The sequence below is a fragment of the Lissotriton helveticus genome, chromosome 6, assembly GCF_964261635.1.
Source record: "Lissotriton helveticus chromosome 6, aLisHel1.1, whole genome shotgun sequence".
Taxonomy (NCBI): domain Eukaryota; kingdom Metazoa; phylum Chordata; class Amphibia; order Caudata; family Salamandridae; genus Lissotriton; species Lissotriton helveticus.
In genome coordinates this window covers 2,088,895,966-2,088,906,270 of record NC_136067.1, presented here as the reverse complement: position 1 = coordinate 2,088,906,270, position 10,305 = coordinate 2,088,895,966, and positions in this window count along the sequence as shown.

The following is a 10,305-nucleotide window of genomic DNA, read 5'->3' as shown; positions in this document are numbered from 1 at the left end:
CTAGTATTGAGGTATAGGGCTGATACCTGAATGCATCCTTTGGCTGTGACCGAATTCGTAGGGGCGGAGCAAACAAGATTGGGCAGAGGAATAGCGGTAACTGTGGATTTGCAGGTACTAAGCTTCAGTGTGCTCTGCACAACTTGGACTTTACGTACATTCAACGAGTTTCTGGGATTGAGGGCTAATAATTCTTCCCGTGAGTAATTGAGCATGATAGCTAGGGAAGAAACTTACCGCTGTACAGCTAAGGAGGTATGTAGGGGTCGGGACGGCAGGGCGGTGTCCTGGCGCGGACGGGCGCAGACGGGCTTGCCTTTGGCGCGCCGCCGGCGCGCCGCTGCGCGCGTCCCGCTATGGAGTGGAATATGTAGGAGAAAGGGGCGGGGCAGCTCTGATGACGCTGCTATGTGTTCCCTTGCTGAGTGTCCCTCCGCAACAACCGGCACAGCCGTGGCGGACCGGGGACCAGCAGGCGGTACGCGTAAGTAAAAGTTAATTGCGGTAGTATTTACTGCAATTTACGAAAAAAAGATGCATTTGTAAAATAAGCAAACATAATGCCACATTAGAGCACGAAGTGCAGTTAAAAATGAAAGCCCCAAATATACGAATACACAGTTCAGTTTTAAATCACTGCTAAGCATGGAAGTATAGCAGAGTCTCTCCACACAGATTCACACAGTGTAAAGCAACGGACGTCAGCCACCTTACAACAGGGGTGCCGCTCTAGCTGCCATAGGTTCTCTTTCACATACCTACACTGGTCCTTTATTCTATTATTCTATTGCTTGGGTAATCATATCACTATTTCTTGCAATGAAGTTCTCAGGTATGTCTTCCCACTGCATCACCTCAGAGTTCTGTTGTAGGTTGGCCAAACCTTGCAGCTAATCTTCTGAAATCCTAGTGGTTAATGTTAGGGTATTCTACCTGTAAGGGGTCTAACTTTTTTTAGAGCTGGTCCCCACTGAAATTATTACTAGATTCAGGGGCTATGATCCATGCTGCATTACCTTAAAGCTTATGCTTTTATAACATAAGTATACAAAGATATAATCAATCAGACACAATTGCTTTTTCCATTTCAAAAGGTCTGTCTAGCGGGACTATCTAGGGTATTGCGGCCATTTATACTGAACTTTCCCATTTGGCTCAGATGTTTTACCAGTGCAGCCTCACGCGCTGTAGTTTTACACGCTGGGAATCTTGCAGCCCTAATATTATATGCTCTCAGGGTAACTTTGACCAAGGGGTCTCTTTTACTTGGATCCAACATGATCATATCCTTACATATAATTTGTGCAAAGTAATTCAAGATCATCCTTGACTCTGAACCGAAATCCTCCAAGCTCCCTGCATGAATGATATATTAATTATGATCAGATCATCATAACCCTTATCCTTATTATGCACCTCCACTTGACAGATCACAGGCCAATTCCTGTTTGCCTTTATTTGTATTATTTTTTTTTTCAATATTTCTTGAGATCGGAGTTATCAGCCCTCCCCCGAAGGCCGTCCCAAGGCCCCATTTTTATTTAACTTCTAAAAACCCATTGACAGGAGATTCATCACACAGCTATGATTGTTGTAAGCATATTATCACATATATTCTGTAATTTCTTTAAATACTGCTCGACGTAGCATTTTTGTTAAACCTGACACATTCCAAGATAAGATGCAGAGGCTGTGTGACAACCGTCATTCCTATTCTAGCTCTGTTGGAGGGATTCTGCACATACACAGAACTATGCAAAGGAAAACAGGACCTTGGTGTATAGAGGTTGTACCTTCCTACCATCTTAGTGCCCAAAATCCCAAAACCGACTAGCTGTAGTGTCTCACTCATTCTCCTATATGATCACAAAGCTGCAAATGATTAGACAACCCAGAACACAAACCTCCTGACTCTCTCAGGAATCACGGTAGCAAGACATACCCTTTTGCTCACTCACTCGCACTTCTCCACAATAAGGATTGTCAGAGTCACTGTATAGTTCAAAATGTTTATTTTAACTATCGTGCTCTATAATGCAGTATACGAGCGGATACCAGCAGCATAATGCATAAGCCTACCACAGTTAGCATTGTTACAATACCATAGAATATGAAGGGGGTGTCATTATATACAGACAGTGGAAAAACAACTATAAGGCCTAACCACCCTCCCCTTGGTAAGTTGTGGTTTATTATATAAAGGACGATCTCTGGGCTTTGTCAGCAAACCTCAAACCTTAGAGCCTAGATGGTAGCTTTACATCAAAGGAACAGCATGGCTCTTCTCCGAAGAAAAGATTTCCCTCCAAATGTGTGTGAACAACATGCAACTCCGAAATATCAAAGCACGAGCTCTCCAGCAGCGCAACTGTGTGTAGCATGTTTTGTCTAGGTAATAGGGACTGACCAGAACAGAATACCAAGGGGCATTTTTATCAACCTTGCACATCGGGTTCAGACTGAACACCAGGATAAACAGAGAAGGCAGAAAGCAGACCGTTCACATGTGAAAGGCACAAACAGAGTCTTGCCAAATAAAGTCATGTAGTAACGAACGCAAAAGCAGCATCATGGCAGCAGAGCTCATGCTAACTTAGCAATGTGGAGAATGACCCTAAAGGCCATATAACAGCTCGCTCAGCCACCTCTCCACATTATAGGCAGGGGAGGCTAAGATCGCATTACAAATCCCAACTCAATTTGCTTTCTAGTTTTCGTTGAACCAGTACTGTGAAACGGTGACTTTTAATGTTCCTTCTTTATTGTTCTCTACCTGTCTTCTATGCCGATTCTCTTGTCGAGCCAATCTTACTTCGCTGTTCCCTAAACCTGCCGGTGCTTCAGAAAGGGGTTGTTCAAGTGACCCTCATCTACTGTTTCATTGTTGGGGACCAATTTCATTCCTTCACTTGACACCGCCTCTTCAGCTCTCTCAAATGCATCTTTCATCATTACTGAATAAACTAAAACTTTTGTGTCCTCCTTCCCTGCTTTGCTTTTAGTAAAACCTACCAGCCTCATATCCCTTGATGCCAATTGTTTCAAACTAGAGCATTTAGCTAGGGAGAACAATAACTGCGTGCAGTGTATGGGGAATTAACTTTCTCGTTACCTCAAATTAACTTCCAGGTGAACTCCTCAGAGGCCTCACTTACCTCCAAGTTAGAAGCTGATAGATTTATTATTAGCTGTTGCTTACATTTAATAACATCCAGTTGGAAACAAGCTCATGAAGTTAGCTTTCGATCTTGGTGGAACGCTATAGGTTTTCATCATAGATTAGACTGTAACCATGTCTCACCTGCATTGTGCTGGGTCTGGTGGCTCCATGGACTAATGCTTCCACTGCAGCGGGCTGTGTCTGACCTCATGGTCTCAGGTTCAAATCCTGGTGGGTCCACTCAGCCTTCCATCCATCTGAGGTTGATAAAATGAGTAACATTTAATTGGGTAACAAATCAGCATCTGTTCTTCAGCATCAAGATACCTATGGGTGAACGTGTTATGTTGGCTATACAGAGAGATCTGTTATGGCTTCCACTTCCTCCTTATTCATTACTTTCTAGTTCACTTGTGAATAAAACCATTAATGTGTCTGCTGAAGTAAGAAAGCCCCCTTTAACTTACACATCTGCCGTTTTATATTTTATTATTATACAGTTTACAAATATGTATGAGTAATATTTGCTTTTCATAATGTCTAGAGTTTCTATTGTTATTAGCTTTTTAATCTTTATTGCATAGTTATATATATTCTTATTCATCCCACCTTTCTCTGCCCATATGCACCTTATACATTTACATGTTTTGCAGCGTGACATGTAATAGGATTATACTTGCTATGTATTGGATTTTATATTTATTACTCCTGTCCTATCTGATTATCTTTGAATGTGTCAACTATTATGTGCTTTTTTTTAATTTCAAAGTATTGTATTACATTTTTAAATTCAGTTATTATTGCTTTACCATCACAGGGTATCAGCCCAAACTGGCTGTCTTTGCCAAGGATACAGGTAAGTGGTATACATGTTTGGCTGTTCCCCTTTCCACTGTCTTGCTAGGAGAATAAGAATGGATGAAAGGGAAAATAAAGAGACTAGAGGAGAGAAGGGAGGAGATAGTATACAAGAAGATCACTTTAGTCGTGGGTCTTTTCTGGGCCTGTGCGGATATGCTTTGTGGGCAGGCGCCCTTCTTCAGTTGAGTTCACGGGAGTACGTAGGGTCCAGGGACTCGTCCAGTGATGCCCACATTCCCCTGGTTGCTGGTCTCCAGGGTGAGTTCCGCAGGGCGGTACTGTCTGCGGCTCTGAGGTACGTCACCCAATTGAGCCGCCTTTGAATGTCGCCTTAGCTGTATCCTTCCATTTGGAAAGTACCATTTTCACTGCCGAGGTCAGAAGGAGATCCAACAGGTCCCTGTCCTGCTGTGAATCTAGCTCTGCGGTCATAAACACGGTGGCAAGGGTAGAGAACTCTGGTTTTAGTGTGCACCCCAGCGCTTTTTTTATGAAAATGAATATTTTCTCCCAGGACCCTTTCATTTTTGGACAGTAGAAAATGAGGTGTGCTATGTCCCCCTTTTCGTTGTCGCAGTTCCAGCACAGGTTGTTTTCCCTGAGGCCTAGGGCTGCTAGGCGAGCTGGGGTCTTTTCATTGTTCTAAATTAACTCGAATTAACACAAAACAAAAATGAGTTTCTGTTCTAGAGGGATATGTCCGCGTCGTAATATAGCGAGAATCCTATACCTCCCATTGTACACTAGCGCCATCTTGTGGCCTTTGATAAACAGTTCTCAGAGTTTAGCTTTTACATGTCCTAGCTAAGTGGGAAATTTGAACTACACAGTTTTATCCCACTTCAGGACACGGTTCAACACACAGTTTCATCTCATCTGCTCTGGAGGCTCTCCCAAGTGTAACTCTTTTGAGTGACAATCTCAGGTAATCTGGGAAAATTACCGAAAGTGTGTTATTCTAACGTAAGATGTGTTGCACTTGGCAGGGATTTTAAACATTATATCCCTAAGATCATAGGGGTTGTGAAAGATCCAAGCATCATACAAAAAACAGTGCAGCACATGTGCCATGCACATTCAGCGGAAGAGTGTTGAAATAATGGGTGGAAATTGTGTTTCATGTAAATTAATCATTTGCGCATCACCAAGTAAAGTTGCCGATTCTAAGAAAATCTGTGTTTCAATCACATTGCAGAATTACAAAAAACATGTTTAATTTGTGCTTTCCTAATTGCTGATATAATTTAAAATATGTGTAATTACTGTAATGATTACCTACAAATAGTAGGTGCAATCATAACCCGATAGCTGAGCCCCATTAAATTGTGTTGTGTTGGACCTGGCTCCTTTTGCAAGGTTATCCCCAAACCTTTTGCCTTCCTGCACATATTTTTCTGACTTCTTTTGTTGTCATTAGGACTCTGGGCACTTTACCACTGCTAATCAGTGCTAAAGTGCATGTGCTCTTTCCTCTCAACAAGGTATGATTGGTCATATTTGATTTACTTGTGAGTCCCTTGTAAAATGGTATATCATATACTGAGGGCCTGCAAATTAAAATGCTACTAGTGGGCCTGCAACACTGCTTATGCCACCCACAGATGTAGCCTTTCAAACCTGACTCAGGCCTGCCACTGCAGGGCCTGTGTGCGCAGATTACTGACACTGTGGCCTGGCATTTAAAACTTCTTTTCAAGCTTTAAATTACCCTTAATTACACATAGGTCACCTCTAAGGTAAGCCCTACGTCTCCCCTGAGAACGGGGTGGTCAACATAAAAGGTAAGACATGTGCCTTTATATTTGGTGTGTTCTGGTAAAGATAAACAGTTCATTTTCTCACTGATGTGAGACCTACTCCTCTCATTGGCTAACATTGGGAATTCCCTTTTTTGTGGTAGCTCCTGATCTGAAGGGAGTAGTGTTGCCATGTTTGGTATGTTTAGAATGGTGGCGATAAAATCGGGTTACTGGTGTAGTTAAATTTTACATCACTATTTTAGAAATGCCACTTTTAGAAAGTAGCCAATTCTCTGTGCATATGGCTCTTTGTGCTTTGAAGCCTGACTCCAATACACAGCTAGGGCTGGGTGACAACTACACGTGGTGCATACTTTCCAGACAGCCACAACACAGGAAGGGCAAGGTGTGACAGGGTTACATCTGCATTCACCATCATACTGATGGTCTCCCTGGGCCAGGAGAGAGAAAGGTTGTTCACACTTTATATTTGAATAGGTTGTGTCCTGCCCTCACACAAAGGGCTGATTTACCCCCCATTGGTCTTCTGGAGCAAGGACTGGGCTGAAAGTGATTGTTGTGCACATCCAAGGGGTCCTTTGAAGTCACCACTTCATCAAAGATTTTTTGAGTATAAGTACTGGTGCTCTGGCCCCATGTTTTCTAGTCACTGTGTGGACTGCTGGCTTTACAAACTGCACATTGCCAGAGGACAGCTGTACTGCCAGGAGGAACCACCACTTGGACTACTTGCTTTGTTGTGCTGACCTGCTTCCTGCTGAGCTGCAAGAGGCACTGCCACTCCGTTACAAGTAACTGTGTGCGCTGGCCTGCTTGCTCCTCTTTGTGTCCTAAGTGCTCTCCCACAAAATATTGGCTTTCCCGCGGTTCTCAGAGTTTCAGGCCAGAAAAGACTTGCACCCTTGCTATTGCTGTTGGAATTAAACAAATAATCAAAACATACGAGAGCTCTATCCTGCCCGAGCACCGTGCTTTTTGCTACCTGGAATTCATGCGCTCTGGCCTGATTGCCAATGTGTTTTGAGGATCACTGAGGTGCACAAGTTTTCATGAGGACCGAGAGTCCTGGGAGGTGAAAGTGACCTGATAGCACCAAAGAATACCCGCCAGCGCGGCCCACTCTGTGACGACTAGCCTTACGGGCTGATTTGCATATGGCCATGTCTGAACTGGGTGGTGTGGTGAGCATAAAAACGATGGATTTAGGCCCAGATCTCTGTACTGGGGTGAATATATGACATTGTTCTGCATTCTGTCCATCAACTGTTGTTTTTGCATTTCTTACCCAAGCCTCATTTTTCTTCTGGCCCGAGGTCTTTTTGTTTTCTCCTTTCTGAAGCTGCTGTTGATAGTCTGTGCAAGTTTCAGACTATACTGCATGGCATACTATTCCCCTACTTGCAGTGCTTGATTTGTCAAATTAAAATGAAGTGCCAGGGCCTTCGTCAGGAGGCCATGCAGCTTGCACCACCCATTGACCCTGGCGGCGCTGCCAGTGACAGTACCAACACAACTACTAACCCTCACATTCCTACAAGTGGGATAATTTAGACTATTCCAGGAGCCCAATGCTCCGATCTGGTACTCACAGGTCATCACAAGACAAAATCAGAAACCATTCAGCACAGCAAGAAGAGTTACCAGGAACAACTGTGCGGTGGGGGCGAAACGGTGCCTAGATAGACAAGGATGGTGATAGTGAGAGAGAATGGAAAAAAACCAAAAAGAAGTGTGAGGCAAACGGAATGAGAAAGCAACGAAAGGAAAGATAATAGAATGCAAATAAGGAAAGAAAGATGAAAAGACAGAAGAGGAGAATAACAACATGGAAGGAAAACAAAGATAGGATACCATAGAGGGGCGAATGAAGGGCAAGAGGATGATGAAAGAAGAAAGGAGCAAAAAAAATGAAAGAATAAGAATAGGGAAATATGGAAAAGGGACAAAGTAGGAATATATCAAGAACAGACAGAAAGATTGAGAGACAAAATGAAAGGACGCAAACCGAAAGATGGAAAAAAGAACAACATGAAACTGGAAAGAATAGAAAATATAGAAGAAAGATGGATAGAAAGAAGGACAAGATAAAAGAAGAAAATAAGGACAAAAGAAGATTAAAAAGAAAGAATGAATTAAAGAAATGCTAGACAAATTTCTTCCATGCTTTAACATTCAAAATTAAATGCAAATTTCCACGAGAGGATCAGTTCTCACTGGCGTCCAGAAGAAAGGCCAGGATCGCTCACTTTGTTCTGTAAATTAGTGTCATACAAAGTGGCGAGTATTTTATTGTCCTGGCTACTCCATCAGTGTGAGAACCTCCAGGCCTTGATCTGGTATCATACACTTTCCTAAACTGGCATGAACCCATCCATTGGGGTTCTCCCAGCAGGCAGTGGCATCTTAAAGATTTAGGGGGGCCCTGTTTGTACAGCTTTGAGCTTATGATCCAGTTGAGCTCTTTCATGCCCTCTTTGGCCAGGTCACTGACATTGCACTGTCCAAATTCTAAATCTAAATACATCTGATATTCAGAAATTGTGACGTGTGTTTTCAATATTGTATTATAGTGTCCCTTAGTAATACTTCTGACAATAATCTCTGTGACACCCTCCTATTCTCTGATGTCAGGTCCTGCTCTGACCTGAAAGAAACTTTTTTATGGATGTTGCATGAAATATAAACACACATTTCTCTGAAAAATGTCTGTAATAAACACTCACACAACGGCCAAAATAAAGATAAAGGAAAGGAACATGGTACTTAAAACAAGCTTATCAGGGCAAGACTGTACAACAGAGCTGGCTCTGTCAGGGGCCCCTGGAAGGCTGGGGCCCCGGGCCAGAGCCCTCGTTGCCCATGTCAAAGGTCTCTGCCAGCAGGAGTGTTACCAGCCCTGACTCTCGAGCTTTACCCATGTCAAAGGTCTCTGCCAGCAGGAGTGTTACCAGCCCTTACTCTCAAGCTTTGCCCCCGGCAAAGGTCTCTGCCAGCAGGAGTGTTACCAGCCCTGACTCTCGAGCTTTGCCCACGTCAAAGGTCTCTGCCAGCAGGAGTGTTACCAGCCCTGACTCTCGAGCTTTGCCCCCGGCAAAGGTCTCTGCCAGCAGGAGTGTTACCAGCCCTGACTCACAAGCTTTGCCCACGTCAAAGGTCTCTGCCAGCAGGAGTGTTACCAGCCCTGACTCTCGAGCTTTGCCCCCGGCAAAGGTCTCTGCCAGCAGGAGTGTTACCAGCCCTGACTCACAAGCTTTGCCCACGTCAAAGGTCTCTGCCAGCAGGAGTGTTACCAGCCCTGACTCTCGAGCCTTGCCCATGTCAAAGGTGTCTGCCAGCAGGAGTGTTACCAGTCCTGACTCTCGAGCTTTGCCCATGTCAAAGGTCTCTGCCAGCAGGAGTGTTACCAGCCCTGACTCTCGTGCTTTGCCCATGTCAAAGGTCTCTGCCAGCAGGAGTGTTACCAGCCCTGACTCTCAAGCTTTGCCCATGTCAAAGGTCTCTGCCAGCAGGAGTGTTACCAGCCCTGACTCTAGAGCTTTGCCCACATCAAAGGTCTCTGCCAGCAGGAGTGTTACCAGCCCTGACTCACAAGCTTTGCCCATGTCAAAGGTCTCTGCCAGCAGCAGTGTTACCAGCCCTGACTCTCAAGCTTTGTCCATGTCAAAGGTCTCTGCCAGCAGGAGTGTCACCAGCCCTGACTCTCGAGCTTTGCCCATGTCAAAGGTCTCTGCCAGCAGGAGTGTCACCAGCCCTGACTCTCGAGCTTTGCCCATGTCAAAGGTCTCTGCCAGGAGTGTTACCAGCCCTGACTCTCGAGCTTTGCCCATGTCAAAGGTCTCTGCCAGCAGGAGTGTTACCAGCCCTGACTCTCGAGCTTTGCCCACGTGAAAGGTCTCTGCCAGCAGGAGTGTTACCAGCCCTGACTCTCGAGCTTTGCCCATGTCAAAGGTCTCTGCCAGCAGGAGTGTTACCAGCCCTGACTCTCAAGCTTTGCCCATGTCAAAGGTGTCTGCCAGCAGGAGTGTTACCAGCCCTGACTCTCAAGCCTTGCCCATGTCAAAGGTGTCTGCCAGCAGGAGTGTTACCAGCCCTGACTCTCGAGCTTTGCCCACGTCAAAGGTCTCTGCCAGCAGGAGTGTTACCAGTCCTGACTCTCAAGCTTTGTCCATGTCAAAGGTCTCTGCCAGAAGGAGTGTTACCAGCCCTGACTCTCAAGCTTTGCCCATGTCAAAGGTCTCTGCCAGCAGGAGTGTTACCAGCCCTGACTCTCGAGCTTTGCCCATGTCAAAGGTCTCTGCCAGCAGGAGTGTTACCAGCCCTGACTCTCAAGTTTTGCCCATGTCAAAGGTCTCTGCCAGCAGGAGTGTTACCAGCCCTGACTCTCGAGCTTTGCCCATGTCAAAGGTGTCTGCCAGCAGGAGTGTTACCAGCCCTGACTCTCGAGCTTTGCCCACGTCAAAGGTCTCTGCCAGCAGGAGTGTTACCAGTCCTGACTCTCGAGCCTTGCCCATGTCAAAGGTGTCT